Raw genomic sequence first — 25926 nt, forward strand, 5'->3', positions numbered from 1 at the left:
GAAATAAACGTATTGACGCTGAGGCGTAGACTCCTTATGGATAACGAACGACAATTAAGTTCGTTCCCTAGCAACAGCAACGCCGTTAATTCAGCCATGATGTACAGCAAATTAAATGCCCGGGGTGAGGATCGAACTCACGACCTTAAGATTATGAGACTTACGCGCTACCTACTGCGCTACCGAGGCACGGTGCAAGTAACGTTACAGGAAACTTGGTAAGTCTCTCATATTAGAGATTAGACAGTTCGCGCTTTCTCAAGAATCTGTTGTGTTGCTACACGTGCTTTCCCTACTTGCTAGATTAAACTGCTGCCGCAGCTTTTTCAACGGAACGCAGCACTGCCTGAGGTTACAGTACATCGCCCTTGCGGCACCTGAACACAGCGGCCTGTTGGGACAGGCCGACGTCAGAGTTCAGAAATAGCATGCGACCGTTCAAGTACGGTCTATTGCGTGCTGCGTGTATGGTTCCTCTCACAGCGAATCCTGCTATACATTCCTGAGGCTGACGCAGCTCAGGCGAGGAATCGGCGCGGCAGCATTATAGCGAGAACAGCAGAACGATGCATCGGCCGGGAATCGAACCCGGGCCGTCCGCATGCTAAGCGAGCATTCACCAATTTTTTTTTTCTTCTCATTTCTTTCGTTGCATTTGTTGGGGGCGGACGTCCGATGGCGCCCGTTCAAGTTCATCGTTGACTCGGTCTTTTATTACAGAGGGCAGATAACTCTCAGACCGAACACGCTGAGCTATCGTGCCGGCAAGCCTTAAGATTATGAGACTTACGCGCTGCCTACTGCACTACTGAGGCACATGCCATTGAACCAGCGATGCTCGTCAAGCTGCCCGTGCTTCCCGAGCACTTTTCTGCAGGGGAAAGTGGGATTGCCACCCAGCGACGTCGGATACAACCGAAAAAAGTGCTACACACGCGGAGTGCTCCACTACACTGCCTTAAAACGAATGCTCATCTCTATCGTGTGAGTAACCTTGCGGCCGCGGCGACTAGTCTTGCCCAAAGACGCAGCGTGCGTGGAGGCGCTACCCGAATGCGTGTGGATGCACCCTCCTACCTCGAAAAGCGCCTGCAGCTACTATCACCGTGGGCCGCTGCTGGCGGGCAGGAAGCCGACACAGCGGGGCGTTGCGAGCAGCGGCTGTGCGGTGGTGGTGTAATGGTGAGCATAGTTGCCTTCCAAGCAGTTGATCCGGGATCGATTCCCGGCCACCGCAAGTGGCGCTAGTTTTTTTCGTATGAGTATGTGAGCCGCGTGCTGTTAAATGAAGGTTTTTTTCGTCGTAGCTCCACGCAGACCATCCTGTAGTATGTCCCGACTTGTCCCGACTTTGCTCGGCTGACGCGAAAGCTGACGCTTGGAATTCGCCCTTATCAAAAGGACAGGCACTATAAACGGCTGTGAGAGGCGAGGTGTGGAGAGGTACCAAAACGACAGGCAATCTGCGAAATTTTCTGCTCGTTGTTCTTAAACAAAAAAAGAAAAATCCGACGCAGTCGGTAGGACTCGAACCTACGCTCCCAGAGGGAATCTGATTTCTAGTCAGACGCCTTAACCACTCGGCCACGACTGCTCGTAACCCAAGTTTCCCAGGAATCGTGAAAAATCCAACCGGTCTGCGCAGAATGTTGACAGGAAACGAACTCCGTGCACTGATTACGGCAGGGCTACCATCGCTACGAGACGAGCCATTACGGAAACGTTAAAATCTCCGCCCGGACAGGGACTTGAACCCTGGACCCTTAGGTTAAAAGCCTAATGCTCTACCGACTGAGCTATCCGGGCTCACGCTCGTTGTGGACGGAGCGGCTGCAAGCAATGTAAATAACTGGAACGCGTTTGTAGGCGTACTACGGTAATTTCTGGCTTCTGGCGCAACTGGCGACTTCACCGACTTCCCACTGACGCTGGTAGCAGCCCAACAACGGACCAGTGCCTCTTCTCCCTTTATTCCGGTGCCGACAGTAATTGCATCATGTGCCTGTTTTCCCCGATTACGTTCGGTCGAAGCTTCGGAAGGTGGGCGACAAACGACAGTTCGAAGGCCAAAACATGGAGCGTTGTGTGCGCAAAAACTTCCGTTCCGGTACCGGGAATCGAACCAGGGCCTCCTGGGTGAAAGCCAGGTATCCTAGCCACTAGACCACACCGGATTTGCTCGATAAGCGTCAGGTTTTCTCCGTCTCCTCTCGTATTTCGTGCTGAATCTGGACTCAGTGCAGTTCTCCGTTTGCGAGCATATTTGAGCCTACAGACTGGCATGGCGCACAGCCCGAAATTGACTATTCATTATTTTACTCCTAACAAGGGAAGAGAAAGATCAAAGTTGTACGTTGTCATAATTGGAAATAAACGTATTGACGCTGAGGCGTAGACTCCTTATGGATAACGAACGACAATTAAGTTCGTTCCCTAGCAACAGCAACGCCGTTAATTCAGCCATGATGTACAGCAAATTAAATGCCCGGGGTGAGGATCGAACTCACGACCTTAAGATTATGAGACTTACGCGCTACCTACTGCGCTACCGAGGCACGGTGCAAGTAACGTTACAGGAAACTTGGTAAGTCTCTCATATTAGAGATTAGACAGTTCGCGCTTTCTCAAGAATCTGTTGTGTTGCTACACGTGCTTTCCCTACTTGCTAGATTAAACTGCTGCCGCAGCTTTTTCAACGGAACGCAGCACTGCCTGAGGTTACAGTACATCGCCCTTGCGGCACCTGAACACAGCGGCCTGTTGGGACAGGCCGACGTCAGAGTTCAGAAATAGCATGCGACCGTTCAAGTACGGTCTATTGCGTGCTGCGTGTATGGTTCCTCTCACAGCGAATCCTGCTATACATTCCTGAGGCTGACGCAGCTCAGGCGAGGAATCGGCGCGGCAGCATTATAGCGAGAACAGCAGAACGATGCATCGGCCGGGAATCGAACCCGGGCCGTCCGCATGCTAAGCGAGCATTCACCAATTTTTTTTTTCTTCTCATTTCTTTCGTTGCATTTGTTGGGGGCGGACGTCCGATGGCGCCCGTTCAAGTTCATCGTTGACTCGGTCTTTTATTACAGAGGGCAGATAACTCTCAGACCGAACACGCTGAGCTATCGTGCCGGCAAGCCTTAAGATTATGAGACTTACGCGCTGCCTACTGCACTACTGAGGCACATGCCATTGAACCAGCGATGCTCGTCAAGCTGCCCGTGCTTCCCGAGCACTTTTCTGCAGGGGAAAGTGGGATTGCCACCCAGCGACGTCGGATACAACCGAAAAAAGTGCTACACACGCGGAGTGCTCCACTACACTGCCTTAAAACGAATGCTCATCTCTATCGTGTGAGTAACCTTGCGGCCGCGGCGACTAGTCTTGCCCAAAGACGCAGCGTGCGTGGAGGCGCTACCCGAATGCGTGTGGATGCACCCTCCTACCTCGAAAAGCGCCTGCAGCTACTATCACCGTGGGCCGCTGCTGGCGGGCAGGAAGCCGACACAGCGGGGCGTTGCGAGCAGCGGCTGTGCGGTGGTGGTGTAATGGTGAGCATAGTTGCCTTCCAAGCAGTTGATCCGGGATCGATTCCCGGCCACCGCAAGTGGCGCTAGTTTTTTTCGTATGAGTATGTGAGCCGCGTGCTGTTAAATGAAGGTTTTTTTCGTCGTAGCTCCACGCAGACCATCCTGTAGTATGTCCCGACTTGTCCCGACTTTGCTCGGCTGACGCGAAAGCTGACGCTTGGAATTCGCCCTTATCAAAAGGACAGGCACTATAAACGGCTGTGAGAGGCGAGGTGTGGAGAGGTACCAAAACGACAGGCAATCTGCGAAATTTTCTGCTCGTTGTTCTTAAACAAAAAAAGAAAAATCCGACGCAGTCGGTAGGACTCGAACCTACGCTCCCAGAGGGAATCTGATTTCTAGTCAGACGCCTTAACCACTCGGCCACGACTGCTCGTAACCCAAGTTTCCCAGGAATCGTGAAAAATCCAACCGGTCTGCGCAGAATGTTGACAGGAAACGAACTCCGTGCACTGATTACGGCAGGGCTACCATCGCTACGAGACGAGCCATTACGGAAACGTTAAAATCTCCGCCCGGACAGGGACTTGAACCCTGGACCCTTAGGTTAAAAGCCTAATGCTCTACCGACTGAGCTATCCGGGCTCACGCTCGTTGTGGACGGAGCGGCTGCAAGCAATGTAAATAACTGGAACGCGTTTGTAGGCGTACTACGGTAATTTCTGGCTTCTGGCGCAACTGGCGACTTCACCGACTTCCCACTGACGCTGGTAGCAGCCCAACAACGGACCAGTGCCTCTTCTCCCTTTATTCCGGTGCCGACAGTAATTGCATCATGTGCCTGTTTTCCCCGATTACGTTCGGTCGAAGCTTCGGAAGGTGGGCGACAAACGACAGTTCGAAGGCCAAAACATGGAGCGTTGTGTGCGCAAAAACTTCCGTTCCGGTACCGGGAATCGAACCAGGGCCTCCTGGGTGAAAGCCAGGTATCCTAGCCACTAGACCACACCGGATTTGCTCGATAAGCGTCAGGTTTTCTCCGTCTCCTCTCGTATTTCGTGCTGAATCTGGACTCAGTGCAGTTCTCCGTTTGCGAGCATATTTGAGCCTACAGACTGGCATGGCGCACAGCCCGAAATTGACTATTCATTATTTTACTCCTAACAAGGGAAGAGAAAGATCAAAGTTGTACGTTGTCATAATTGGAAATAAACGTATTGACGCTGAGGCGTAGACTCCTTATGGATAACGAACGACAATTAAGTTCGTTCCCTAGCAACAGCAACGCCGTTAATTCAGCCATGATGTACAGCAAATTAAATGCCCGGGGTGAGGATCGAACTCACGACCTTAAGATTATGAGACTTACGCGCTACCTACTGCGCTACCGAGGCACGGTGCAAGTAACGTTACAGGAAACTTGGTAAGTCTCTCATATTAGAGATTAGACAGTTCGCGCTTTCTCAAGAATCTGTTGTGTTGCTACACGTGCTTTCCCTACTTGCTAGATTAAACTGCTGCCGCAGCTTTTTCAACGGAACGCAGCACTGCCTGAGGTTACAGTACATCGCCCTTGCGGCACCTGAACACAGCGGCCTGTTGGGACAGGCCGACGTCAGAGTTCAGAAATAGCATGCGACCGTTCAAGTACGGTCTATTGCGTGCTGCGTGTATGGTTCCTCTCACAGCGAATCCTGCTATACATTCCTGAGGCTGACGCAGCTCAGGCGAGGAATCGGCGCGGCAGCATTATAGCGAGAACAGCAGAACGATGCATCGGCCGGGAATCGAACCCGGGCCGTCCGCATGCTAAGCGAGCATTCACCAATTTTTTTTTTCTTCTCATTTCTTTCGTTGCATTTGTTGGGGGCGGACGTCCGATGGCGCCCGTTCAAGTTCATCGTTGACTCGGTCTTTTATTACAGAGGGCAGATAACTCTCAGACCGAACACGCTGAGCTATCGTGCCGGCAAGCCTTAAGATTATGAGACTTACGCGCTGCCTACTGCACTACTGAGGCACATGCCATTGAACCAGCGATGCTCGTCAAGCTGCCCGTGCTTCCCGAGCACTTTTCTGCAGGGGAAAGTGGGATTGCCACCCAGCGACGTCGGATACAACCGAAAAAAGTGCTACACACGCGGAGTGCTCCACTACACTGCCTTAAAACGAATGCTCATCTCTATCGTGTGAGTAACCTTGCGGCCGCGGCGACTAGTCTTGCCCAAAGACGCAGCGTGCGTGGAGGCGCTACCCGAATGCGTGTGGATGCACCCTCCTACCTCGAAAAGCGCCTGCAGCTACTATCACCGTGGGCCGCTGCTGGCGGGCAGGAAGCCGACACAGCGGGGCGTTGCGAGCAGCGGCTGTGCGGTGGTGGTGTAATGGTGAGCATAGTTGCCTTCCAAGCAGTTGATCCGGGATCGATTCCCGGCCACCGCAAGTGGCGCTAGTTTTTTTCGTATGAGTATGTGAGCCGCGTGCTGTTAAATGAAGGTTTTTTTCGTCGTAGCTCCACGCAGACCATCCTGTAGTATGTCCCGACTTGTCCCGACTTTGCTCGGCTGACGCGAAAGCTGACGCTTGGAATTCGCCCTTATCAAAAGGACAGGCACTATAAACGGCTGTGAGAGGCGAGGTGTGGAGAGGTACCAAAACGACAGGCAATCTGCGAAATTTTCTGCTCGTTGTTCTTAAACAAAAAAAGAAAAATCCGACGCAGTCGGTAGGACTCGAACCTACGCTCCCAGAGGGAATCTGATTTCTAGTCAGACGCCTTAACCACTCGGCCACGACTGCTCGTAACCCAAGTTTCCCAGGAATCGTGAAAAATCCAACCGGTCTGCGCAGAATGTTGACAGGAAACGAACTCCGTGCACTGATTACGGCAGGGCTACCATCGCTACGAGACGAGCCATTACGGAAACGTTAAAATCTCCGCCCGGACAGGGACTTGAACCCTGGACCCTTAGGTTAAAAGCCTAATGCTCTACCGACTGAGCTATCCGGGCTCACGCTCGTTGTGGACGGAGCGGCTGCAAGCAATGTAAATAACTGGAACGCGTTTGTAGGCGTACTACGGTAATTTCTGGCTTCTGGCGCAACTGGCGACTTCACCGACTTCCCACTGACGCTGGTAGCAGCCCAACAACGGACCAGTGCCTCTTCTCCCTTTATTCCGGTGCCGACAGTAATTGCATCATGTGCCTGTTTTCCCCGATTACGTTCGGTCGAAGCTTCGGAAGGTGGGCGACAAACGACAGTTCGAAGGCCAAAACATGGAGCGTTGTGTGCGCAAAAACTTCCGTTCCGGTACCGGGAATCGAACCAGGGCCTCCTGGGTGAAAGCCAGGTATCCTAGCCACTAGACCACACCGGATTTGCTCGATAAGCGTCAGGTTTTCTCCGTCTCCTCTCGTATTTCGTGCTGAATCTGGACTCAGTGCAGTTCTCCGTTTGCGAGCATATTTGAGCCTACAGACTGGCATGGCGCACAGCCCGAAATTGACTATTCATTATTTTACTCCTAACAAGGGAAGAGAAAGATCAAAGTTGTACGTTGTCATAATTGGAAATAAACGTATTGACGCTGAGGCGTAGACTCCTTATGGATAACGAACGACAATTAAGTTCGTTCCCTAGCAACAGCAACGCCGTTAATTCAGCCATGATGTACAGCAAATTAAATGCCCGGGGTGAGGATCGAACTCACGACCTTAAGATTATGAGACTTACGCGCTACCTACTGCGCTACCGAGGCACGGTGCAAGTAACGTTACAGGAAACTTGGTAAGTCTCTCATATTAGAGATTAGACAGTTCGCGCTTTCTCAAGAATCTGTTGTGTTGCTACACGTGCTTTCCCTACTTGCTAGATTAAACTGCTGCCGCAGCTTTTTCAACGGAACGCAGCACTGCCTGAGGTTACAGTACATCGCCCTTGCGGCACCTGAACACAGCGGCCTGTTGGGACAGGCCGACGTCAGAGTTCAGAAATAGCATGCGACCGTTCAAGTACGGTCTATTGCGTGCTGCGTGTATGGTTCCTCTCACAGCGAATCCTGCTATACATTCCTGAGGCTGACGCAGCTCAGGCGAGGAATCGGCGCGGCAGCATTATAGCGAGAACAGCAGAACGATGCATCGGCCGGGAATCGAACCCGGGCCGTCCGCATGCTAAGCGAGCATTCACCAATTTTTTTTTTCTTCTCATTTCTTTCGTTGCATTTGTTGGGGGCGGACGTCCGATGGCGCCCGTTCAAGTTCATCGTTGACTCGGTCTTTTATTACAGAGGGCAGATAACTCTCAGACCGAACACGCTGAGCTATCGTGCCGGCAAGCCTTAAGATTATGAGACTTACGCGCTGCCTACTGCACTACTGAGGCACATGCCATTGAACCAGCGATGCTCGTCAAGCTGCCCGTGCTTCCCGAGCACTTTTCTGCAGGGGAAAGTGGGATTGCCACCCAGCGACGTCGGATACAACCGAAAAAAGTGCTACACACGCGGAGTGCTCCACTACACTGCCTTAAAACGAATGCTCATCTCTATCGTGTGAGTAACCTTGCGGCCGCGGCGACTAGTCTTGCCCAAAGACGCAGCGTGCGTGGAGGCGCTACCCGAATGCGTGTGGATGCACCCTCCTACCTCGAAAAGCGCCTGCAGCTACTATCACCGTGGGCCGCTGCTGGCGGGCAGGAAGCCGACACAGCGGGGCGTTGCGAGCAGCGGCTGTGCGTGGTGGTGGTGTAATGGTGAGCATAGTTGCCTTCCAAGCAGTTGATCCGGGATCGATTCCCGGCCACCGCAAGTGGCGCTAGTTTTTTTCGTATGAGTATGTGAGCCGCGTGCTGTTAAATGAAGGTTTTTTTCGTCGTAGCTCCACGCAGACCATCCTGTAGTATGTCCCGACTTGTCCCGACTTTGCTCGGCTGACGCGAAAGCTGACGCTTGGAATTCGCCCTTATCAAAAGGACAGGCACTATAAACGGCTGTGAGAGGCGAGGTGTGGAGAGGTACCAAAACGACAGGCAATCTGCGAAATTTTCTGCTCGTTGTTCTTAAACAAAAAAAGAAAAATCCGACGCAGTCGGTAGGACTCGAACCTACGCTCCCAGAGGGAATCTGATTTCTAGTCAGACGCCTTAACCACTCGGCCACGACTGCTCGTAACCCAAGTTTCCCAGGAATCGTGAAAAATCCAACCGGTCTGCGCAGAATGTTGACAGGAAACGAACTCCGTGCACTGATTACGGCAGGGCTACCATCGCTACGAGACGAGCCATTACGGAAACGTTAAAATCTCCGCCCGGACAGGGACTTGAACCCTGGACCCTTAGGTTAAAAGCCTAATGCTCTACCGACTGAGCTATCCGGGCTCACGCTCGTTGTGGACGGAGCGGCTGCAAGCAATGTAAATAACTGGAACGCGTTTGTAGGCGTACTACGGTAATTTCTGGCTTCTGGCGCAACTGGCGACTTCACCGACTTCCCACTGACGCTGGTAGCAGCCCAACAACGGACCAGTGCCTCTTCTCCCTTTATTCCGGTGCCGACAGTAATTGCATCATGTGCCTGTTTTCCCCGATTACGTTCGGTCGAAGCTTCGGAAGGTGGGCGACAAACGACAGTTCGAAGGCCAAAACATGGAGCGTTGTGTGCGCAAAAACTTCCGTTCCGGTACCGGGAATCGAACCAGGGCCTCCTGGGTGAAAGCCAGGTATCCTAGCCACTAGACCACACCGGATTTGCTCGATAAGCGTCAGGTTTTCTCCGTCTCCTCTCGTATTTCGTGCTGAATCTGGACTCAGTGCAGTTCTCCGTTTGCGAGCATATTTGAGCCTACAGACTGGCATGGCGCACAGCCCGAAATTGACTATTCATTATTTTACTCCTAACAAGGGAAGAGAAAGATCAAAGTTGTACGTTGTCATAATTGGAAATAAACGTATTGACGCTGAGGCGTAGACTCCTTATGGATAACGAACGACAATTAAGTTCGTTCCCTAGCAACAGCAACGCCGTTAATTCAGCCATGATGTACAGCAAATTAAATGCCCGGGGTGAGGATCGAACTCACGACCTTAAGATTATGAGACTTACGCGCTACCTACTGCGCTACCGAGGCACGGTGCAAGTAACGTTACAGGAAACTTGGTAAGTCTCTCATATTAGAGATTAGACAGTTCGCGCTTTCTCAAGAATCTGTTGTGTTGCTACACGTGCTTTCCCTACTTGCTAGATTAAACTGCTGCCGCAGCTTTTTCAACGGAACGCAGCACTGCCTGAGGTTACAGTACATCGCCCTTGCGGCACCTGAACACAGCGGCCTGTTGGGACAGGCCGACGTCAGAGTTCAGAAATAGCATGCGACCGTTCAAGTACGGTCTATTGCGTGCTGCGTGTATGGTTCCTCTCACAGCGAATCCTGCTATACATTCCTGAGGCTGACGCAGCTCAGGCGAGGAATCGGCGCGGCAGCATTATAGCGAGAACAGCAGAACGATGCATCGGCCGGGAATCGAACCCGGGCCGTCCGCATGCTAAGCGAGCATTCACCAATTTTTTTTTTCTTCTCATTTCTTTCGTTGCATTTGTTGGGGGCGGACGTCCGATGGCGCCCGTTCAAGTTCATCGTTGACTCGGTCTTTTATTACAGAGGGCAGATAACTCTCAGACCGAACACGCTGAGCTATCGTGCCGGCAAGCCTTAAGATTATGAGACTTACGCGCTGCCTACTGCACTACTGAGGCACATGCCATTGAACCAGCGATGCTCGTCAAGCTGCCCGTGCTTCCCGAGCACTTTTCTGCAGGGGAAAGTGGGATTGCCACCCAGCGACGTCGGATACAACCGAAAAAAGTGCTACACACGCGGAGTGCTCCACTACACTGCCTTAAAACGAATGCTCATCTCTATCGTGTGAGTAACCTTGCGGCCGCGGCGACTAGTCTTGCCCAAAGACGCAGCGTGCGTGGAGGCGCTACCCGAATGCGTGTGGATGCACCCTCCTACCTCGAAAAGCGCCTGCAGCTACTATCACCGTGGGCCGCTGCTGGCGGGCAGGAAGCCGACACAGCGGGGCGTTGCGAGCAGCGGCTGTGCGGTGGTGGTGTAATGGTGAGCATAGTTGCCTTCCAAGCAGTTGATCCGGGATCGATTCCCGGCCACCGCAAGTGGCGCTAGTTTTTTTCGTATGAGTATGTGAGCCGCGTGCTGTTAAATGAAGGTTTTTTTCGTCGTAGCTCCACGCAGACCATCCTGTAGTATGTCCCGACTTGTCCCGACTTTGCTCGGCTGACGCGAAAGCTGACGCTTGGAATTCGCCCTTATCAAAAGGACAGGCACTATAAACGGCTGTGAGAGGCGAGGTGTGGAGAGGTACCAAAACGACAGGCAATCTGCGAAATTTTCTGCTCGTTGTTCTTAAACAAAAAAAGAAAAATCCGACGCAGTCGGTAGGACTCGAACCTACGCTCCCAGAGGGAATCTGATTTCTAGTCAGACGCCTTAACCACTCGGCCACGACTGCTCGTAACCCAAGTTTCCCAGGAATCGTGAAAAATCCAACCGGTCTGCGCAGAATGTTGACAGGAAACGAACTCCGTGCACTGATTACGGCAGGGCTACCATCGCTACGAGACGAGCCATTACGGAAACGTTAAAATCTCCGCCCGGACAGGGACTTGAACCCTGGACCCTTAGGTTAAAAGCCTAATGCTCTACCGACTGAGCTATCCGGGCTCACGCTCGTTGTGGACGGAGCGGCTGCAAGCAATGTAAATAACTGGAACGCGTTTGTAGGCGTACTACGGTAATTTCTGGCTTCTGGCGCAACTGGCGACTTCACCGACTTCCCACTGACGCTGGTAGCAGCCCAACAACGGACCAGTGCCTCTTCTCCCTTTATTCCGGTGCCGACAGTAATTGCATCATGTGCCTGTTTTCCCCGATTACGTTCGGTCGAAGCTTCGGAAGGTGGGCGACAAACGACAGTTCGAAGGCCAAAACATGGAGCGTTGTGTGCGCAAAAACTTCCGTTCCGGTACCGGGAATCGAACCAGGGCCTCCTGGGTGAAAGCCAGGTATCCTAGCCACTAGACCACACCGGATCACACCGGATTTGCTCGATAAGCGTCAGGTTTTCTCCGTCTCCTCTCGTATTTCGTGCTGAATCTGGACTCAGTGCAGTTCTCCGTTTGCGAGCATATTTGAGCCTACAGACTGGCATGGCGCACAGCCCGAAATTGACTATTCATTATTTTACTCCTAACAAGGGAAGAGAAAGATCAAAGTTGTACGTTGTCATAATTGGAAATAAACGTATTGACGCTGAGGCGTAGACTCCTTATGGATAACGAACGACAATTAAGTTCGTTCCCTAGCAACAGCAACGCCGTTAATTCAGCCATGATGTACAGCAAATTAAATGCCCGGGGTGAGGATCGAACTCACGACCTTAAGATTATGAGACTTACGCGCTACCTACTGCGCTACCGAGGCACGGTGCAAGTAACGTTACAGGAAACTTGGTAAGTCTCTCATATTAGAGATTAGACAGTTCGCGCTTTCTCAAGAATCTGTTGTGTTGCTACACGTGCTTTCCCTACTTGCTAGATTAAACTGCTGCCGCAGCTTTTTCAACGGAACGCAGCACTGCCTGAGGTTACAGTACATCGCCCTTGCGGCACCTGAACACAGCGGCCTGTTGGGACAGGCCGACGTCAGAGTTCAGAAATAGCATGCGACCGTTCAAGTACGGTCTATTGCGTGCTGCGTGTATGGTTCCTCTCACAGCGAATCCTGCTATACATTCCTGAGGCTGACGCAGCTCAGGCGAGGAATCGGCGCGGCAGCATTATAGCGAGAACAGCAGAACGATGCATCGGCCGGGAATCGAACCCGGGCCGTCCGCATGCTAAGCGAGCATTCACCAATTTTTTTTTTCTTCTCATTTCTTTCGTTGCATTTGTTGGGGGCGGACGTCCGATGGCGCCCGTTCAAGTTCATCGTTGACTCGGTCTTTTATTACAGAGGGCAGATAACTCTCAGACCGAACACGCTGAGCTATCGTGCCGGCAAGCCTTAAGATTATGAGACTTACGCGCTGCCTACTGCACTACTGAGGCACATGCCATTGAACCAGCGATGCTCGTCAAGCTGCCCGTGCTTCCCGAGCACTTTTCTGCAGGGGAAAGTGGGATTGCCACCCAGCGACGTCGGATACAACCGAAAAAAGTGCTACACACGCGGAGTGCTCCACTACACTGCCTTAAAACGAATGCTCATCTCTATCGTGTGAGTAACCTTGCGGCCGCGGCGACTAGTCTTGCCCAAAGACGCAGCGTGCGTGGAGGCGCTACCCGAATGCGTGTGGATGCACCCTCCTACCTCGAAAAGCGCCTGCAGCTACTATCACCGTGGGCCGCTGCTGGCGGGCAGGAAGCCGACACAGCGGGGCGTTGCGAGCAGCGGCTGTGCGGTGGTGGTGTAATGGTGAGCATAGTTGCCTTCCAAGCAGTTGATCCGGGATCGATTCCCGGCCACCGCAAGTGGCGCTAGTTTTTTTCGTATGAGTATGTGAGCCGCGTGCTGTTAAATGAAGGTTTTTTTCGTCGTAGCTCCACGCAGACCATCCTGTAGTATGTCCCGACTTGTCCCGACTTTGCTCGGCTGACGCGAAAGCTGACGCTTGGAATTCGCCCTTATCAAAAGGACAGGCACTATAAACGGCTGTGAGAGGCGAGGTGTGGAGAGGTACCAAAACGACAGGCAATCTGCGAAATTTTCTGCTCGTTGTTCTTAAACAAAAAAAGAAAAATCCGACGCAGTCGGTAGGACTCGAACCTACGCTCCCAGAGGGAATCTGATTTCTAGTCAGACGCCTTAACCACTCGGCCACGACTGCTCGTAACCCAAGTTTCCCAGGAATCGTGAAAAATCCAACCGGTCTGCGCAGAATGTTGACAGGAAACGAACTCCGTGCACTGATTACGGCAGGGCTACCATCGCTACGAGACGAGCCATTACGGAAACGTTAAAATCTCCGCCCGGACAGGGACTTGAACCCTGGACCCTTAGGTTAAAAGCCTAATGCTCTACCGACTGAGCTATCCGGGCTCACGCTCGTTGTGGACGGAGCGGCTGCAAGCAATGTAAATAACTGGAACGCGTTTGTAGGCGTACTACGGTAATTTCTGGCTTCTGGCGCAACTGGCGACTTCACCGACTTCCCACTGACGCTGGTAGCAGCCCAACAACGGACCAGTGCCTCTTCTCCCTTTATTCCGGTGCCGACAGTAATTGCATCATGTGCCTGTTTTCCCCGATTACGTTCGGTCGAAGCTTCGGAAGGTGGGCGACAAACGACAGTTCGAAGGCCAAAACATGGAGCGTTGTGTGCGCAAAAACTTCCGTTCCGGTACCGGGAATCGAACCAGGGCCTCCTGGGTGAAAGCCAGGTATCCTAGCCACTAGACCACACCGGATTTGCTCGATAAGCGTCAGGTTTTCTCCGTCTCCTCTCGTATTTCGTGCTGAATCTGGACTCAGTGCAGTTCTCCGTTTGCGAGCATATTTGAGCCTACAGACTGGCATGGCGCACAGCCCGAAATTGACTATTCATTATTTTACTCCTAACAAGGGAAGAGAAAGATCAAAGTTGTACGTTGTCATAATTGGAAATAAACGTATTGACGCTGAGGCGTAGACTCCTTATGGATAACGAACGACAATTAAGTTCGTTCCCTAGCAACAGCAACGCCGTTAATTCAGCCATGATGTACAGCAAATTAAATGCCCGGGGTGAGGATCGAACTCACGACCTTAAGATTATGAGACTTACGCGCTACCTACTGCGCTACCGAGGCACGGTGCAAGTAACGTTACAGGAAACTTGGTAAGTCTCTCATATTAGAGATTAGACAGTTCGCGCTTTCTCAAGAATCTGTTGTGTTGCTACACGTGCTTTCCCTACTTGCTAGATTAAACTGCTGCCGCAGCTTTTTCAACGGAACGCAGCACTGCCTGAGGTTACAGTACATCGCCCTTGCGGCACCTGAACACAGCGGCCTGTTGGGACAGGCCGACGTCAGAGTTCAGAAATAGCATGCGACCGTTCAAGTACGGTCTATTGCGTGCTGCGTGTATGGTTCCTCTCACAGCGAATCCTGCTATACATTCCTGAGGCTGACGCAGCTCAGGCGAGGAATCGGCGCGGCAGCATTATAGCGAGAACAGCAGAACGATGCATCGGCCGGGAATCGAACCCGGGCCGTCCGCATGCTAAGCGAGCATTCACCAATTTTTTTTTTCTTCTCATTTCTTTCGTTGCATTTGTTGGGGGCGGACGTCCGATGGCGCCCGTTCAAGTTCATCGTTGACTCGGTCTTTTATTACAGAGGGCAGATAACTCTCAGACCGAACACGCTGAGCTATCGTGCCGGCAAGCCTTAAGATTATGAGACTTACGCGCTGCCTACTGCACTACTGAGGCACATGCCATTGAACCAGCGATGCTCGTCAAGCTGCCCGTGCTTCCCGAGCACTTTTCTGCAGGGGAAAGTGGGATTGCCACCCAGCGACGTCGGATACAACCGAAAAAAGTGCTACACACGCGGAGTGCTCCACTACACTGCCTTAAAACGAATGCTCATCTCTATCGTGTGAGTAACCTTGCGGCCGCGGCGACTAGTCTTGCCCAAAGACGCAGCGTGCGTGGAGGCGCTACCCGAATGCGTGTGGATGCACCCTCCTACCTCGAAAAGCGCCTGCAGCTACTATCACCGTGGGCCGCTGCTGGCGGGCAGGAAGCCGACACAGCGGGGCGTTGCGAGCAGCGGCTGTGCGGTGGTGGTGTAATGGTGAGCATAGTTGCCTTCCAAGCAGTTGATCCGGGATCGATTCCCGGCCACCGCAAGTGGCGCTAGTTTTTTTCGTATGAGTATGTGAGCCGCGTGCTGTTAAATGAAGGTTTTTTTCGTCGTAGCTCCACGCAGACCATCCTGTAGTATGTCCCGACTTGTCCCGACTTTGCTCGGCTGACGCGAAAGCTGACGCTTGGAATTCGCCCTTATCAAAAGGACAGGCACTATAAACGGCTGTGAGAGGCGAGGTGTGGAGAGGTACCAAAACGACAGGCAATCTGCGAAATTTTCTGCTCGTTGTTCTTAAACAAAAAAAGAAAAATCCGACGCAGTCGGTAGGACTCGAACCTACGCTCCCAGAGGGAATCTGATTTCTAGTCAGACGCCTTAACCACTCGGCCACGACTGCTCGTAACCCAAGTTTCCCAGGAATCGTGAAAAATCCAACCGGTCTGCGCAGAATGTTGACAGGAAACGAACTCCGTGCACTGATTACGGCAGGGCTACCATCGCTACGAGACGAGCCATTACGGAAACGTTAAAATCTCCGCCCGGACAGGGACTTGAACCCTGGACCCTTAGGTTAAAAGCCTAATGCTCTACCGACTGAGCTATCCGGGCTCACGCTCGTTGTGGACGGAGCGGCTGCAAGCAATGTAAATAACTGGAACGCGTTTGTAGGCGTACTACGGTAATTTCTGGCTTCTGGCGCAACTGGCGACTTCACCGACTTCCCACTGACGCTGGTAGCAGCCCAACAACGGACCAGTGCCTCTTCTCCCTTTATTCCGGTGCCGACAGTAATTGCATCATGTGCCTGTTTTCCCCGATTACGTTCGGTCGAAGCTTCGGAAGGTGGGCGACAAACGACAGTTCGAAGGCCAAAACATGGAGCGTTGTGTGCGCAAAAACTTCCGTTCCGGTACCGGGAATCGAACCAGGGCCTCCTGGGTGAAAGCCAGGTATCCTAGCCACTAGACCACACCGGATTTGCTCGATAAGCGTCAGGTTTTCTCCGTCTCCTCTCGTATTTCGTGCTGAATCTGGACTCAGTGCAGTTCTCCGTTTGCGAGCATATTTGAGCCTACAGACTGGCATGGCGCACAGCCCGAAATTGACTATTCATTATTTTACTCCTAACAAGGGAAGAGAAAGATCAAAGTTGTACGTTGTCATAATTGGAAATAAACGTATTGACGCTGAGGCGTAGACTCCTTATGGATAACGAACGACAATTAAGTTCGTTCCCTAGCAACAGCAACGCCGTTAATTCAGCCATGATGTACAGCAAATTAAATGCCCGGGGTGAGGATCGAACTCACGACCTTAAGATTATGAGACTTACGCGCTACCTACTGCGCTACCGAGGCACGGTGCAAGTAACGTTACAGGAAACTTGGTAAGTCTCTCATATTAGAGATTAGACAGTTCGCGCTTTCTCAAGAATCTGTTGTGTTGCTACACGTGCTTTCCCTACTTGCTAGATTAAACTGCTGCCGCAGCTTTTTCAACGGAACGCAGCACTGCCTGAGGTTACAGTACATCGCCCTTGCGGCACCTGAACACAGCGGCCTGTTGGGACAGGCCGACGTCAGAGTTCAGAAATAGCATGCGACCGTTCAAGTACGGTCTATTGCGTGCTGCGTGTATGGTTCCTCTCACAGCGAATCCTGCTATACATTCCTGAGGCTGACGCAGCTCAGGCGAGGAATCGGCGCGGCAGCATTATAGCGAGAACAGCAGAACGATGCATCGGCCGGGAATCGAACCCGGGCCGTCCGCATGCTAAGCGAGCATTCACCAATTTTTTTTTTCTTCTCATTTCTTTCGTTGCATTTGTTGGGGGCGGACGTCCGATGGCGCCCGTTCAAGTTCATCGTTGACTCGGTCTTTTATTACAGAGGGCAGATAACTCTCAGACCGAACACGCTGAGCTATCGTGCCGGCAAGCCTTAAGATTATGAGACTTACGCGCTGCCTACTGCACTACTGAGGCACATGCCATTGAACCAGCGATGCTCGTCAAGCTGCCCGTGCTTCCCGAGCACTTTTCTGCAGGGGAAAGTGGGATTGCCACCCAGCGACGTCGGATACAACCGAAAAAAGTGCTACACACGCGGAGTGCTCCACTACACTGCCTTAAAACGAATGCTCATCTCTATCGTGTGAGTAACCTTGCGGCCGCGGCGACTAGTCTTGCCCAAAGACGCAGCGTGCGTGGAGGCGCTACCCGAATGCGTGTGGATGCACCCTCCTACCTCGAAAAGCGCCTGCAGCTACTATCACCGTGGGCCGCTGCTGGCGGGCAGGAAGCCGACACAGCGGGGCGTTGCGAGCAGCGGCTGTGCGGTGGTGGTGTAATGGTGAGCATAGTTGCCTTCCAAGCAGTTGATCCGGGATCGATTCCCGGCCACCGCAAGTGGCGCTAGTTTTTTTCGTATGAGTATGTGAGCCGCGTGCTGTTAAATGAAGGTTTTTTTCGTCGTAGCTCCACGCAGACCATCCTGTAGTATGTCCCGACTTGTCCCGACTTTGCTCGGCTGACGCGAAAGCTGACGCTTGGAATTCGCCCTTATCAAAAGGACAGGCACTATAAACGGCTGTGAGAGGCGAGGTGTGGAGAGGTACCAAAACGACAGGCAATCTGCGAAATTTTCTGCTCGTTGTTCTTAAACAAAAAAGAAAAATCCGACGCAGTCGGTAGGACTCGAACCTACGCTCCCAGAGGGAATCTGATTTCTAGTCAGACGCCTTAACCACTCGGCCACGACTGCTCGTAACCCAAGTTTCCCAGGAATCGTGAAAAATCCAACCGGTCTGCGCAGAATGTTGACAGGAAACGAACTCCGTGCACTGATTACGGCAGGGCTACCATCGCTACGAGACGAGCCATTACGGAAACGTTAAAATCTCCGCCCGGACAGGGACTTGAACCCTGGACCCTTAGGTTAAAAGCCTAATGCTCTACCGACTGAGCTATCCGGGCTCACGCTCGTTGTGGACGGAGCGGCTGCAAGCAATGTAAATAACTGGAACGCGTTTGTAGGCGTACTACGGTAATTTCTGGCTTCTGGCGCAACTGGCGACTTCACCGACTTCCCACTGACGCTGGTAGCAGCCCAACAACGGACCAGTGCCTCTTCTCCCTTTATTCCGGTGCCGACAGTAATTGCATCATGTGCCTGTTTTCCCCGATTACGTTCGGTCGAAGCTTCGGAAGGTGGGCGACAAACGACAGTTCGAAGGCCAAAACATGGAGCGTTGTGTGCGCAAAAACTTCCGTTCCGGTACCGGGAATCGAACCAGGGCCTCCTGGGTGAAAGCCAGGTATCCTAGCCACTAGACCACACCGGATTTGCTCGATAAGCGTCAGGTTTTCTCCGTCTCCTCTCGTATTTCGTGCTGAATCTGGACTCAGTGCAGTTCTCCGTTTGCGAGCATATTTGAGCCTACAGACTGGCATGGCGCACAGCCCGAAATTGACTATTCATTATTTTACTCCTAACAAGGGAAGAGAAAGATCAAAGTTGTACGTTGTCATAATTGGAAATAAACGTATTGACGCTGAGGCGTAGACTCCTTATGGATAACGAACGACAATTAAGTTCGTTCCCTAGCAACAGCAACGCCGTTAATTCAGCCATGATGTACAGCAAATTAAATGCCCGGGGTGAGGATCGAACTCACGACCTTAAGATTATGAGACTTACGCGCTACCTACTGCGCTACCGAGGCACGGTGCAAGTAACGTTACAGGAAACTTGGTAAGTCTCTCATATTAGAGATTAGACAGTTCGCGCTTTCTCAAGAATCTGTTGTGTTGCTACACGTGCTTTCCCTACTTGCTAGATTAAACTGCTGCCGCAGCTTTTTCAACGGAACGCAGCACTGCCTGAGGTTACAGTACATCGCCCTTGCGGCACCTGAACACAGCGGCCTGTTGGGACAGGCCGACGTCAGAGTTCAGAAATAGCATGCGACCGTTCAAGTACGGTCTATTGCGTGCTGCGTGTATGGTTCCTCTCACAGCGAATCCTGCTATACATTCCTGAGGCTGACGCAGCTCAGGCGAGGAATCGGCGCGGCAGCATTATAGCGAGAACAGCAGAACGATGCATCGGCCGGGAATCGAACCCGGGCCGTCCGCATGCTAAGCGAGCATTCACCAATTTTTTTTTTCTTCTCATTTCTTTCGTTGCATTTGTTGGGGGCGGACGTCCGATGGCGCCCGTTCAAGTTCATCGTTGACTCGGTCTTTTATTACAGAGGGCAGATAACTCTCAGACCGAACACGCTGAGCTATCGTGCCGGCAAGCCTTAAGATTATGAGACTTACGCGCTGCCTACTGCACTACTGAGGCACATGCCATTGAACCAGCGATGCTCGTCAAGCTGCCCGTGCTTCCCGAGCACTTTTCTGCAGGGGAAAGTGGGATTGCCACCCAGCGACGTCGGATACAACCGAAAAAAGTGCTACACACGCGGAGTGCTCCACTACACTGCCTTAAAACGAATGCTCATCTCTATCGTGTGAGTAACCTTGCGGCCGCGGCGACTAGTCTTGCCCAAAGACGCAGCGTGCGTGGAGGCGCTACCCGAATGCGTGTGGATGCACCCTCCTACCTCGAAAAGCGCCTGCAGCTACTATCACCGTGGGCCGCTGCTGGCGGGCAGGAAGCCGACACAGCGGGGCGTTGCGAGCAGCGGCTGTGCGGTGGTGGTGTAATGGTGAGCATAGTTGCCTTCCAAGCAGTTGATCCGGGATCGATTCCCGGCCACCGCAAGTGGCGCTAGTTTTTTTCGTATGAGTATGTGAGCCGCGTGCTGTTAAATGAAGGTTTTTTTCGTCGTAGCTCCACGCAGACCATCCTGTAGTATGTCCCGACTTGTCCCGACTTTGCTCGGCTGACGCGAAAGCTGACGCTTGGAATTCGCCCTTATCAAAAGGACAGGCACTATAAACGGCTGTGAGAGGCGAGGTGTGGAGAGGTACCAAAACGACAGGCAATCTGCGAAATTTTCTGCTCGTTGTTCTTAAACAAAAAAAGAAAAATCCGACGCAGTCGGTAGGACTCGAACCTACGCTCCCAGAGGGAATCTGATTTCTAGTCAGACGCCTTAACCACTCGGCCACGACTGCTCGTAACCCAAGTTTCCCAGGAATCGTGAAAAATCCAACCGGTCTGCGCAGAATGTTGACAGGAAACGAACTCCGTGCACTGATTACGGCAGGGCTACCATCGCTACGAGACGAGCCATTACGGAAACGTTAAAATCTCCGCCCGGACAGGGACTTGAACCCTGGACCCTTAGGTTAAAAGCCTAATGCTCTACCGACTGAGCTATCCGGGCTCACGCTCGTTGTGGACGGAGCGGCTGCAAGCAATGTAAATAACTGGAACGCGTTTGTAGGCGTACTACGGTAATTTCTGGCTTCTGGCGCAACTGGCGACTTCACCGACTTCCCACTGACGCTGGTAGCAGCCCAACAACGGACCAGTGCCTCTTCTCCCTTTATTCCGGTGCCGACAGTAATTGCATCATGTGCCTGTTTTCCCCGATTACGTTCGGTCGAAGCTTCGGAAGGTGGGCGACAAACGACAGTTCGAAGGCCAAAACATGGAGCGTTGTGTGCGCAAAAACTTCCGTTCCGGTACCGGGAATCGAACCAGGGCCTCCTGGGTGAAAGCCAGGTATCCTAGCCACTAGACCACACCGGATTTGCTCGATAAGCGTCAGGTTTTCTCCGTCTCCTCTCGTATTTCGTGCTGAATCTGGACTCAGTGCAGTTCTCCGTTTGCGAGCATATTTGAGCCTACAGACTGGCATGGCGCACAGCCCGAAATTGACTATTCATTATTTTACTCCTAACAAGGGAAGAGAAAGATCAAAGTTGTACGTTGTCATAATTGGAAATAAACGTATTGACGCTGAGGCGTAGACTCCTTATGGATAACGAACGACAATTAAGTTCGTTCCCTAGCAACAGCAACGCCGTTAATTCAGCCATGATGTACAGCAAATTAAATGCCCGGGGTGAGGATCGAACTCACGACCTTAAGATTATGAGACTTACGCGCTACCTACTGCGCTACCGAGGCACGGTGCAAGTAACGTTACAGGAAACTTGGTAAGTCTCTCATATTAGAGATTAGACAGTTCGCGCTTTCTCAAGAATCTGTTGTGTTGCTACACGTGCTTTCCCTACTTGCTAGATTAAACTGCTGCCGCAGCTTTTTCAACGGAACGCAGCACTGCCTGAGGTTACAGTACATCGCCCTTGCGGCACCTGAACACAGCGGCCTGTTGGGACAGGCCGACGTCAGAGTTCAGAAATAGCATGCGACCGTTCAAGTACGGTCTATTGCGTGCTGCGTGTATGGTTCCTCTCACAGCGAATCCTGCTATACATTCCTGAGGCTGACGCAGCTCAGGCGAGGAATCGGCGCGGCAGCATTATAGCGAGAACAGCAGAACGATGCATCGGCCGGGAATCGAACCCGGGCCGTCCGCATGCTAAGCGAGCATTCACCAATTTTTTTTTTCTTCTCATTTCTTTCGTTGCATTTGTTGGGGGCGGACGTCCGATGGCGCCCGTTCAAGTTCATCGTTGACTCGGTCTTTTATTACAGAGGGCAGATAACTCTCAGACCGAACACGCTGAGCTATCGTGCCGGCAAGCCTTAAGATTATGAGACTTACGCGCTGCCTACTGCACTACTGAGGCACATGCCATTGAACCAGCGATGCTCGTCAAGCTGCCCGTGCTTCCCGAGCACTTTTCTGCAGGGGAAAGTGGGATTGCCACCCAGCGACGTCGGATACAACCGAAAAAAGTGCTACACACGCGGAGTGCTCCACTACACTGCCTTAAAACGAATGCTCATCTCTATCGTGTGAGTAACCTTGCGGCCGCGGCGACTAGTCTTGCCCAAAGACGCAGCGTGCGTGGAGGCGCTACCCGAATGCGTGTGGATGCACCCTCCTACCTCGAAAAGCGCCTGCAGCTACTATCACCGTGGGCCGCTGCTGGCGGGCAGGAAGCCGACACAGCGGGGCGTTGCGAGCAGCGGCTGTGCGGTGGTGGTGTAATGGTGAGCATAGTTGCCTTCCAAGCAGTTGATCCGGGATCGATTCCCGGCCACCGCAAGTGGCGCTAGTTTTTTTCGTATGAGTATGTGAGCCGCGTGCTGTTAAATGAAGGTTTTTTTCGTCGTAGCTCCACGCAGACCATCCTGTAGTATGTCCCGACTTGTCCCGACTTTGCTCGGCTGACGCGAAAGCTGACGCTTGGAATTCGCCCTTATCAAAAGGACAGGCACTATAAACGGCTGTGAGAGGCGAGGTGTGGAGAGGTACCAAAACGACAGGCAATCTGCGAAATTTTCTGCTCGTTGTTCTTAAACAAAAAAAGAAAAATCCGACGCAGTCGGTAGGACTCGAACCTACGCTCCCAGAGGGAATCTGATTTCTAGTCAGACGCCTTAACCACTCGGCCACGACTGCTCGTAACCCAAGTTTCCCAGGAATCGTGAAAAATCCAACCGGTCTGCGCAGAATGTTGACAGGAAACGAACTCCGTGCACTGATTACGGCAGGGCTACCATCGCTACGAGACGAGCCATTACGGAAACGTTAAAATCTCCGCCCGGACAGGGACTTGAACCCTGGACCCTTAGGTTAAAAGCCTAATGCTCTACCGACTGAGCTATCCGGGCTCACGCTCGTTGTGGACGGAGCGGCTGCAAGCAATGTAAATAACTGGAACGCGTTTGTAGGCGTACTACGGTAATTTCTGGCTTCTGGCGCAACTGGCGACTTCACCGACTTCCCACTGACGCTGGTAGCAGCCCAACAACGGACCAGTGCCTCTTCTCCCTTTATTCCGGTGCCGACAGTAATTGCATCATGTGCCTGTTTTCCCCGATTACGTTCGGTCGAAGCTTCGGAAGGTGGGCGACAAACGACAGTTCGAAGGCCAAAACATGGAGCGTTGTGTGCGCAAAAACTTCCGTTCCGGTACCGGGAATCGAACCAGGGCCTCCTGGGTGAAAGCCAGGTATCCTAGCCACTAGACCACACCGGATTTGCTCGATAAGCGTCAGGTTTTCTCCGTCTCCTCTCGTATTTCGTGCTGAATCTGGACTCAGTGCAGTTCTCCGTTTGCGAGCATATTTGAGCCTACAGACTGGCATGGCGCACAGCCCGAAATTGACTATTCATTATTTTACTCCTAACAAGGGAAGAGAAAGATCAAAGTTGTACGTTGTCATAATTGGAAATAAACGTATTGACGCTGAGGCGTAGACTCCTTATGGATAACGAACGACAATTAAGTTCGTTCCCTAGCAACAGCAACGCCGTTAATTCAGCCATGATGTACAGCAAATTAAATGCCCGGGGTGAGGATCGAACTCACGACCTTAAGATTATGAGACTTACGCGCTACCTACTGCGCTACCGAGGCACGGTGCAAGTAACGTTACAGGAAACTTGGTAAGTCTCTCATATTAGAGATTAGACAGTTCGCGCTTTCTCAAGAATCTGTTGTGTTGCTACACGTGCTTTCCCTACTTGCTAGATTAAACTGCTGCCGCAGCTTTTTCAACGGAACGCAGCACTGCCTGAGGTTACAGTACATCGCCCTTGCGGCACCTGAACACAGCGGCCTGTTGGGACAGGCCGACGTCAGAGTTCAGAAATAGCATGCGACCGTTCAAGTACGGTCTATTGCGTGCTGCGTGTATGGTTCCTCTCACAGCGAATCCTGCTATACATTCCTGAGGCTGACGCAGCTCAGGCGAGGAATCGGCGCGGCAGCATTATAGCGAGAACAGCAGAACGATGCATCGGCCGGGAATCGAACCCGGGCCGTCCGCATGCTAAGCGAGCATTCACCAATTTTTTTTTTCTTCTCATTTCTTTCGTTGCATTTGTTGGGGGCGGACGTCCGATGGCGCCCGTTCAAGTTCATCGTTGACTCGGTCTTTTATTACAGAGGGCAGATAACTCTCAGACCGAACACGCTGAGCTATCGTGCCGGCAAGCCTTAAGATTATGAGACTTACGCGCTGCCTACTGCACTACTGAGGCACATGCCATTGAACCAGCGATGCTCGTCAAGCTGCCCGTGCTTCCCGAGCACTTTTCTGCAGGGGAAAGTGGGATTGCCACCCAGCGACGTCGGATACAACCGAAAAAAGTGCTACACACGCGGAGTGCTCCACTACACTGCCTTAAAACGAATGCTCATCTCTATCGTGTGAGTAACCTTGCGGCCGCGGCGACTAGTCTTGCCCAAAGACGCAGCGTGCGTGGAGGCGCTACCCGAATGCGTGTGGATGCACCCTCCTACCTCGAAAAGCGCCTGCAGCTACTATCACCGTGGGCCGCTGCTGGCGGGCAGGAAGCCGACACAGCGGGGCGTTGCGAGCAGCGGCTGTGCGGTGGTGGTGTAATGGTGAGCATAGTTGCCTTCCAAGCAGTTGATCCGGGATCGATTCCCGGCCACCGCAAGTGGCGCTAGTTTTTTTCGTATGAGTATGTGAGCCGCGTGCTGTTAAATGAAGGTTTTTTTCGTCGTAGCTCCACGCAGACCATCCTGTAGTATGTCCCGACTTGTCCCGACTTTGCTCGGCTGACGCGAAAGCTGACGCTTGGAATTCGCCCTTATCAAAAGGACAGGCACTATAAACGGCTGTGAGAGGCGAGGTGTGGAGAGGTACCAAAACGACAGGCAATCTGCGAAATTTTCTGCTCGTTGTTCTTAAACAAAAAAAGAAAAATCCGACGCAGTCGGTAGGACTCGAACCTACGCTCCCAGAGGGAATCTGATTTCTAGTCAGACGCCTTAACCACTCGGCCACGACTGCTCGTAACCCAAGTTTCCCAGGAATCGTGAAAAATCCAACCGGTCTGCGCAGAATGTTGACAGGAAACGAACTCCGTGCACTGATTACGGCAGGGCTACCATCGCTACGAGACGAGCCATTACGGAAACGTTAAAATCTCCGCCCGGACAGGGACTTGAACCCTGGACCCTTAGGTTAAAAGCCTAATGCTCTACCGACTGAGCTATCCGGGCTCACGCTCGTTGTGGACGGAGCGGCTGCAAGCAATGTAAATAACTGGAACGCGTTTGTAGGCGTACTACGGTAATTTCTGGCTTCTGGCGCAACTGGCGACTTCACCGACTTCCCACTGACGCTGGTAGCAGCCCAACAACGGACCAGTGCCTCTTCTCCCTTTATTCCGGTGCCGACAGTAATTGCATCATGTGCCTGTTTTCCCCGATTACGTTCGGTCGAAGCTTCGGAAGGTGGGCGACAAACGACAGTTCGAAGGCCAAAACATGGAGCGTTGTGTGCGCAAAAACTTCCGTTCCGGTACCGGGAATCGAACCAGGGCCTCCTGGGTGAAAGCCAGGTATCCTAGCCACTAGACACACACCGGATTTGCTCGATAAGCGTCAGGTTTTCTCCGTCTCCTCTCGTATTTCGTGCTGAATCTGGACTCAGTGCAGTTCTCCGTTTG

At 52.4% G+C, this 25926-nt stretch overlaps 55 non-coding genes across 55 annotated transcripts; 11 read left to right on the forward strand and 44 right to left on the reverse strand.

Moving 5' to 3' along the window:
• Positions 1-116: 116 nt before the first annotated feature.
• Positions 117-189, reverse strand: Trnam-cau. The gene has a single exon. It is a non-coding gene; the product is annotated as a tRNA-Met (tRNA).
• A 976-nt stretch (positions 190-1165) lies between these two features.
• On the forward strand, positions 1166-1237 carry Trnag-ucc. Its single transcript has one exon. It is a non-coding gene; the product is annotated as a tRNA-Gly (tRNA).
• A 275-nt stretch (positions 1238-1512) lies between these two features.
• On the reverse strand, positions 1513-1594 carry Trnas-aga. Its single transcript has one exon. It is a non-coding gene; the product is annotated as a tRNA-Ser (tRNA).
• Positions 1595-1733: 139 nt separating this feature from the next.
• Positions 1734-1806, reverse strand: Trnak-uuu. Its single transcript has one exon. It is a non-coding gene; the product is annotated as a tRNA-Lys (tRNA).
• Positions 1807-2102: 296 nt separating this feature from the next.
• Trnae-uuc lies at positions 2103-2174 on the reverse strand. The gene has a single exon. It is a non-coding gene; the product is annotated as a tRNA-Glu (tRNA).
• A 308-nt stretch (positions 2175-2482) lies between these two features.
• On the reverse strand, positions 2483-2555 carry Trnam-cau. The gene has a single exon. It is a non-coding gene; the product is annotated as a tRNA-Met (tRNA).
• A 976-nt stretch (positions 2556-3531) lies between these two features.
• Positions 3532-3603, forward strand: Trnag-ucc. Its single transcript has one exon. It is a non-coding gene; the product is annotated as a tRNA-Gly (tRNA).
• Positions 3604-3878: 275 nt separating this feature from the next.
• Trnas-aga lies at positions 3879-3960 on the reverse strand. Its single transcript has one exon. It is a non-coding gene; the product is annotated as a tRNA-Ser (tRNA).
• A 139-nt stretch (positions 3961-4099) lies between these two features.
• Trnak-uuu lies at positions 4100-4172 on the reverse strand. Its single transcript has one exon. It is a non-coding gene; the product is annotated as a tRNA-Lys (tRNA).
• Positions 4173-4468: 296 nt separating this feature from the next.
• Positions 4469-4540, reverse strand: Trnae-uuc. Its single transcript has one exon. It is a non-coding gene; the product is annotated as a tRNA-Glu (tRNA).
• Positions 4541-4848: 308 nt separating this feature from the next.
• Positions 4849-4921, reverse strand: Trnam-cau. The gene has a single exon. It is a non-coding gene; the product is annotated as a tRNA-Met (tRNA).
• A 976-nt stretch (positions 4922-5897) lies between these two features.
• On the forward strand, positions 5898-5969 carry Trnag-ucc. Its single transcript has one exon. It is a non-coding gene; the product is annotated as a tRNA-Gly (tRNA).
• A 275-nt stretch (positions 5970-6244) lies between these two features.
• Positions 6245-6326, reverse strand: Trnas-aga. Its single transcript has one exon. It is a non-coding gene; the product is annotated as a tRNA-Ser (tRNA).
• Positions 6327-6465: 139 nt separating this feature from the next.
• On the reverse strand, positions 6466-6538 carry Trnak-uuu. The gene has a single exon. It is a non-coding gene; the product is annotated as a tRNA-Lys (tRNA).
• Positions 6539-6834: 296 nt separating this feature from the next.
• Trnae-uuc lies at positions 6835-6906 on the reverse strand. The gene has a single exon. It is a non-coding gene; the product is annotated as a tRNA-Glu (tRNA).
• Positions 6907-7214: 308 nt separating this feature from the next.
• Trnam-cau lies at positions 7215-7287 on the reverse strand. Its single transcript has one exon. It is a non-coding gene; the product is annotated as a tRNA-Met (tRNA).
• Positions 7288-8265: 978 nt separating this feature from the next.
• Trnag-ucc lies at positions 8266-8337 on the forward strand. Its single transcript has one exon. It is a non-coding gene; the product is annotated as a tRNA-Gly (tRNA).
• A 275-nt stretch (positions 8338-8612) lies between these two features.
• Trnas-aga lies at positions 8613-8694 on the reverse strand. Its single transcript has one exon. It is a non-coding gene; the product is annotated as a tRNA-Ser (tRNA).
• Positions 8695-8833: 139 nt separating this feature from the next.
• Trnak-uuu lies at positions 8834-8906 on the reverse strand. The gene has a single exon. It is a non-coding gene; the product is annotated as a tRNA-Lys (tRNA).
• A 296-nt stretch (positions 8907-9202) lies between these two features.
• Trnae-uuc lies at positions 9203-9274 on the reverse strand. Its single transcript has one exon. It is a non-coding gene; the product is annotated as a tRNA-Glu (tRNA).
• Positions 9275-9582: 308 nt separating this feature from the next.
• Positions 9583-9655, reverse strand: Trnam-cau. The gene has a single exon. It is a non-coding gene; the product is annotated as a tRNA-Met (tRNA).
• Positions 9656-10631: 976 nt separating this feature from the next.
• On the forward strand, positions 10632-10703 carry Trnag-ucc. Its single transcript has one exon. It is a non-coding gene; the product is annotated as a tRNA-Gly (tRNA).
• A 275-nt stretch (positions 10704-10978) lies between these two features.
• Trnas-aga lies at positions 10979-11060 on the reverse strand. Its single transcript has one exon. It is a non-coding gene; the product is annotated as a tRNA-Ser (tRNA).
• Positions 11061-11199: 139 nt separating this feature from the next.
• On the reverse strand, positions 11200-11272 carry Trnak-uuu. Its single transcript has one exon. It is a non-coding gene; the product is annotated as a tRNA-Lys (tRNA).
• A 296-nt stretch (positions 11273-11568) lies between these two features.
• Trnae-uuc lies at positions 11569-11640 on the reverse strand. Its single transcript has one exon. It is a non-coding gene; the product is annotated as a tRNA-Glu (tRNA).
• A 318-nt stretch (positions 11641-11958) lies between these two features.
• Positions 11959-12031, reverse strand: Trnam-cau. The gene has a single exon. It is a non-coding gene; the product is annotated as a tRNA-Met (tRNA).
• A 976-nt stretch (positions 12032-13007) lies between these two features.
• Trnag-ucc lies at positions 13008-13079 on the forward strand. The gene has a single exon. It is a non-coding gene; the product is annotated as a tRNA-Gly (tRNA).
• Positions 13080-13354: 275 nt separating this feature from the next.
• Trnas-aga lies at positions 13355-13436 on the reverse strand. The gene has a single exon. It is a non-coding gene; the product is annotated as a tRNA-Ser (tRNA).
• Positions 13437-13575: 139 nt separating this feature from the next.
• On the reverse strand, positions 13576-13648 carry Trnak-uuu. Its single transcript has one exon. It is a non-coding gene; the product is annotated as a tRNA-Lys (tRNA).
• A 296-nt stretch (positions 13649-13944) lies between these two features.
• On the reverse strand, positions 13945-14016 carry Trnae-uuc. Its single transcript has one exon. It is a non-coding gene; the product is annotated as a tRNA-Glu (tRNA).
• Positions 14017-14324: 308 nt separating this feature from the next.
• Positions 14325-14397, reverse strand: Trnam-cau. Its single transcript has one exon. It is a non-coding gene; the product is annotated as a tRNA-Met (tRNA).
• Positions 14398-15373: 976 nt separating this feature from the next.
• Trnag-ucc lies at positions 15374-15445 on the forward strand. The gene has a single exon. It is a non-coding gene; the product is annotated as a tRNA-Gly (tRNA).
• Positions 15446-15720: 275 nt separating this feature from the next.
• Trnas-aga lies at positions 15721-15802 on the reverse strand. Its single transcript has one exon. It is a non-coding gene; the product is annotated as a tRNA-Ser (tRNA).
• A 139-nt stretch (positions 15803-15941) lies between these two features.
• Positions 15942-16014, reverse strand: Trnak-uuu. Its single transcript has one exon. It is a non-coding gene; the product is annotated as a tRNA-Lys (tRNA).
• Positions 16015-16310: 296 nt separating this feature from the next.
• On the reverse strand, positions 16311-16382 carry Trnae-uuc. Its single transcript has one exon. It is a non-coding gene; the product is annotated as a tRNA-Glu (tRNA).
• Positions 16383-16690: 308 nt separating this feature from the next.
• Positions 16691-16763, reverse strand: Trnam-cau. Its single transcript has one exon. It is a non-coding gene; the product is annotated as a tRNA-Met (tRNA).
• Positions 16764-17739: 976 nt separating this feature from the next.
• Trnag-ucc lies at positions 17740-17811 on the forward strand. Its single transcript has one exon. It is a non-coding gene; the product is annotated as a tRNA-Gly (tRNA).
• Positions 17812-18085: 274 nt separating this feature from the next.
• On the reverse strand, positions 18086-18167 carry Trnas-aga. Its single transcript has one exon. It is a non-coding gene; the product is annotated as a tRNA-Ser (tRNA).
• A 139-nt stretch (positions 18168-18306) lies between these two features.
• On the reverse strand, positions 18307-18379 carry Trnak-uuu. The gene has a single exon. It is a non-coding gene; the product is annotated as a tRNA-Lys (tRNA).
• Positions 18380-18675: 296 nt separating this feature from the next.
• Positions 18676-18747, reverse strand: Trnae-uuc. The gene has a single exon. It is a non-coding gene; the product is annotated as a tRNA-Glu (tRNA).
• A 308-nt stretch (positions 18748-19055) lies between these two features.
• On the reverse strand, positions 19056-19128 carry Trnam-cau. The gene has a single exon. It is a non-coding gene; the product is annotated as a tRNA-Met (tRNA).
• A 976-nt stretch (positions 19129-20104) lies between these two features.
• Positions 20105-20176, forward strand: Trnag-ucc. The gene has a single exon. It is a non-coding gene; the product is annotated as a tRNA-Gly (tRNA).
• A 275-nt stretch (positions 20177-20451) lies between these two features.
• On the reverse strand, positions 20452-20533 carry Trnas-aga. The gene has a single exon. It is a non-coding gene; the product is annotated as a tRNA-Ser (tRNA).
• A 139-nt stretch (positions 20534-20672) lies between these two features.
• On the reverse strand, positions 20673-20745 carry Trnak-uuu. Its single transcript has one exon. It is a non-coding gene; the product is annotated as a tRNA-Lys (tRNA).
• A 296-nt stretch (positions 20746-21041) lies between these two features.
• Trnae-uuc lies at positions 21042-21113 on the reverse strand. The gene has a single exon. It is a non-coding gene; the product is annotated as a tRNA-Glu (tRNA).
• A 308-nt stretch (positions 21114-21421) lies between these two features.
• On the reverse strand, positions 21422-21494 carry Trnam-cau. Its single transcript has one exon. It is a non-coding gene; the product is annotated as a tRNA-Met (tRNA).
• A 976-nt stretch (positions 21495-22470) lies between these two features.
• On the forward strand, positions 22471-22542 carry Trnag-ucc. Its single transcript has one exon. It is a non-coding gene; the product is annotated as a tRNA-Gly (tRNA).
• Positions 22543-22817: 275 nt separating this feature from the next.
• Positions 22818-22899, reverse strand: Trnas-aga. The gene has a single exon. It is a non-coding gene; the product is annotated as a tRNA-Ser (tRNA).
• Positions 22900-23038: 139 nt separating this feature from the next.
• Trnak-uuu lies at positions 23039-23111 on the reverse strand. Its single transcript has one exon. It is a non-coding gene; the product is annotated as a tRNA-Lys (tRNA).
• Positions 23112-23407: 296 nt separating this feature from the next.
• On the reverse strand, positions 23408-23479 carry Trnae-uuc. Its single transcript has one exon. It is a non-coding gene; the product is annotated as a tRNA-Glu (tRNA).
• A 308-nt stretch (positions 23480-23787) lies between these two features.
• On the reverse strand, positions 23788-23860 carry Trnam-cau. Its single transcript has one exon. It is a non-coding gene; the product is annotated as a tRNA-Met (tRNA).
• A 976-nt stretch (positions 23861-24836) lies between these two features.
• On the forward strand, positions 24837-24908 carry Trnag-ucc. Its single transcript has one exon. It is a non-coding gene; the product is annotated as a tRNA-Gly (tRNA).
• A 275-nt stretch (positions 24909-25183) lies between these two features.
• On the reverse strand, positions 25184-25265 carry Trnas-aga. The gene has a single exon. It is a non-coding gene; the product is annotated as a tRNA-Ser (tRNA).
• Positions 25266-25404: 139 nt separating this feature from the next.
• Trnak-uuu lies at positions 25405-25477 on the reverse strand. Its single transcript has one exon. It is a non-coding gene; the product is annotated as a tRNA-Lys (tRNA).
• A 296-nt stretch (positions 25478-25773) lies between these two features.
• Positions 25774-25846, reverse strand: Trnae-uuc. Its single transcript has one exon. It is a non-coding gene; the product is annotated as a tRNA-Glu (tRNA).
• Positions 25847-25926: the final 80 nt, after the last annotated feature.

This window comes from Schistocerca piceifrons, unplaced genomic scaffold (assembly GCF_021461385.2).
Source record: "Schistocerca piceifrons isolate TAMUIC-IGC-003096 unplaced genomic scaffold, iqSchPice1.1 HiC_scaffold_1423, whole genome shotgun sequence".
NCBI classification, from domain to species: Eukaryota; Metazoa; Arthropoda; class Insecta; order Orthoptera; family Acrididae; genus Schistocerca; species Schistocerca piceifrons.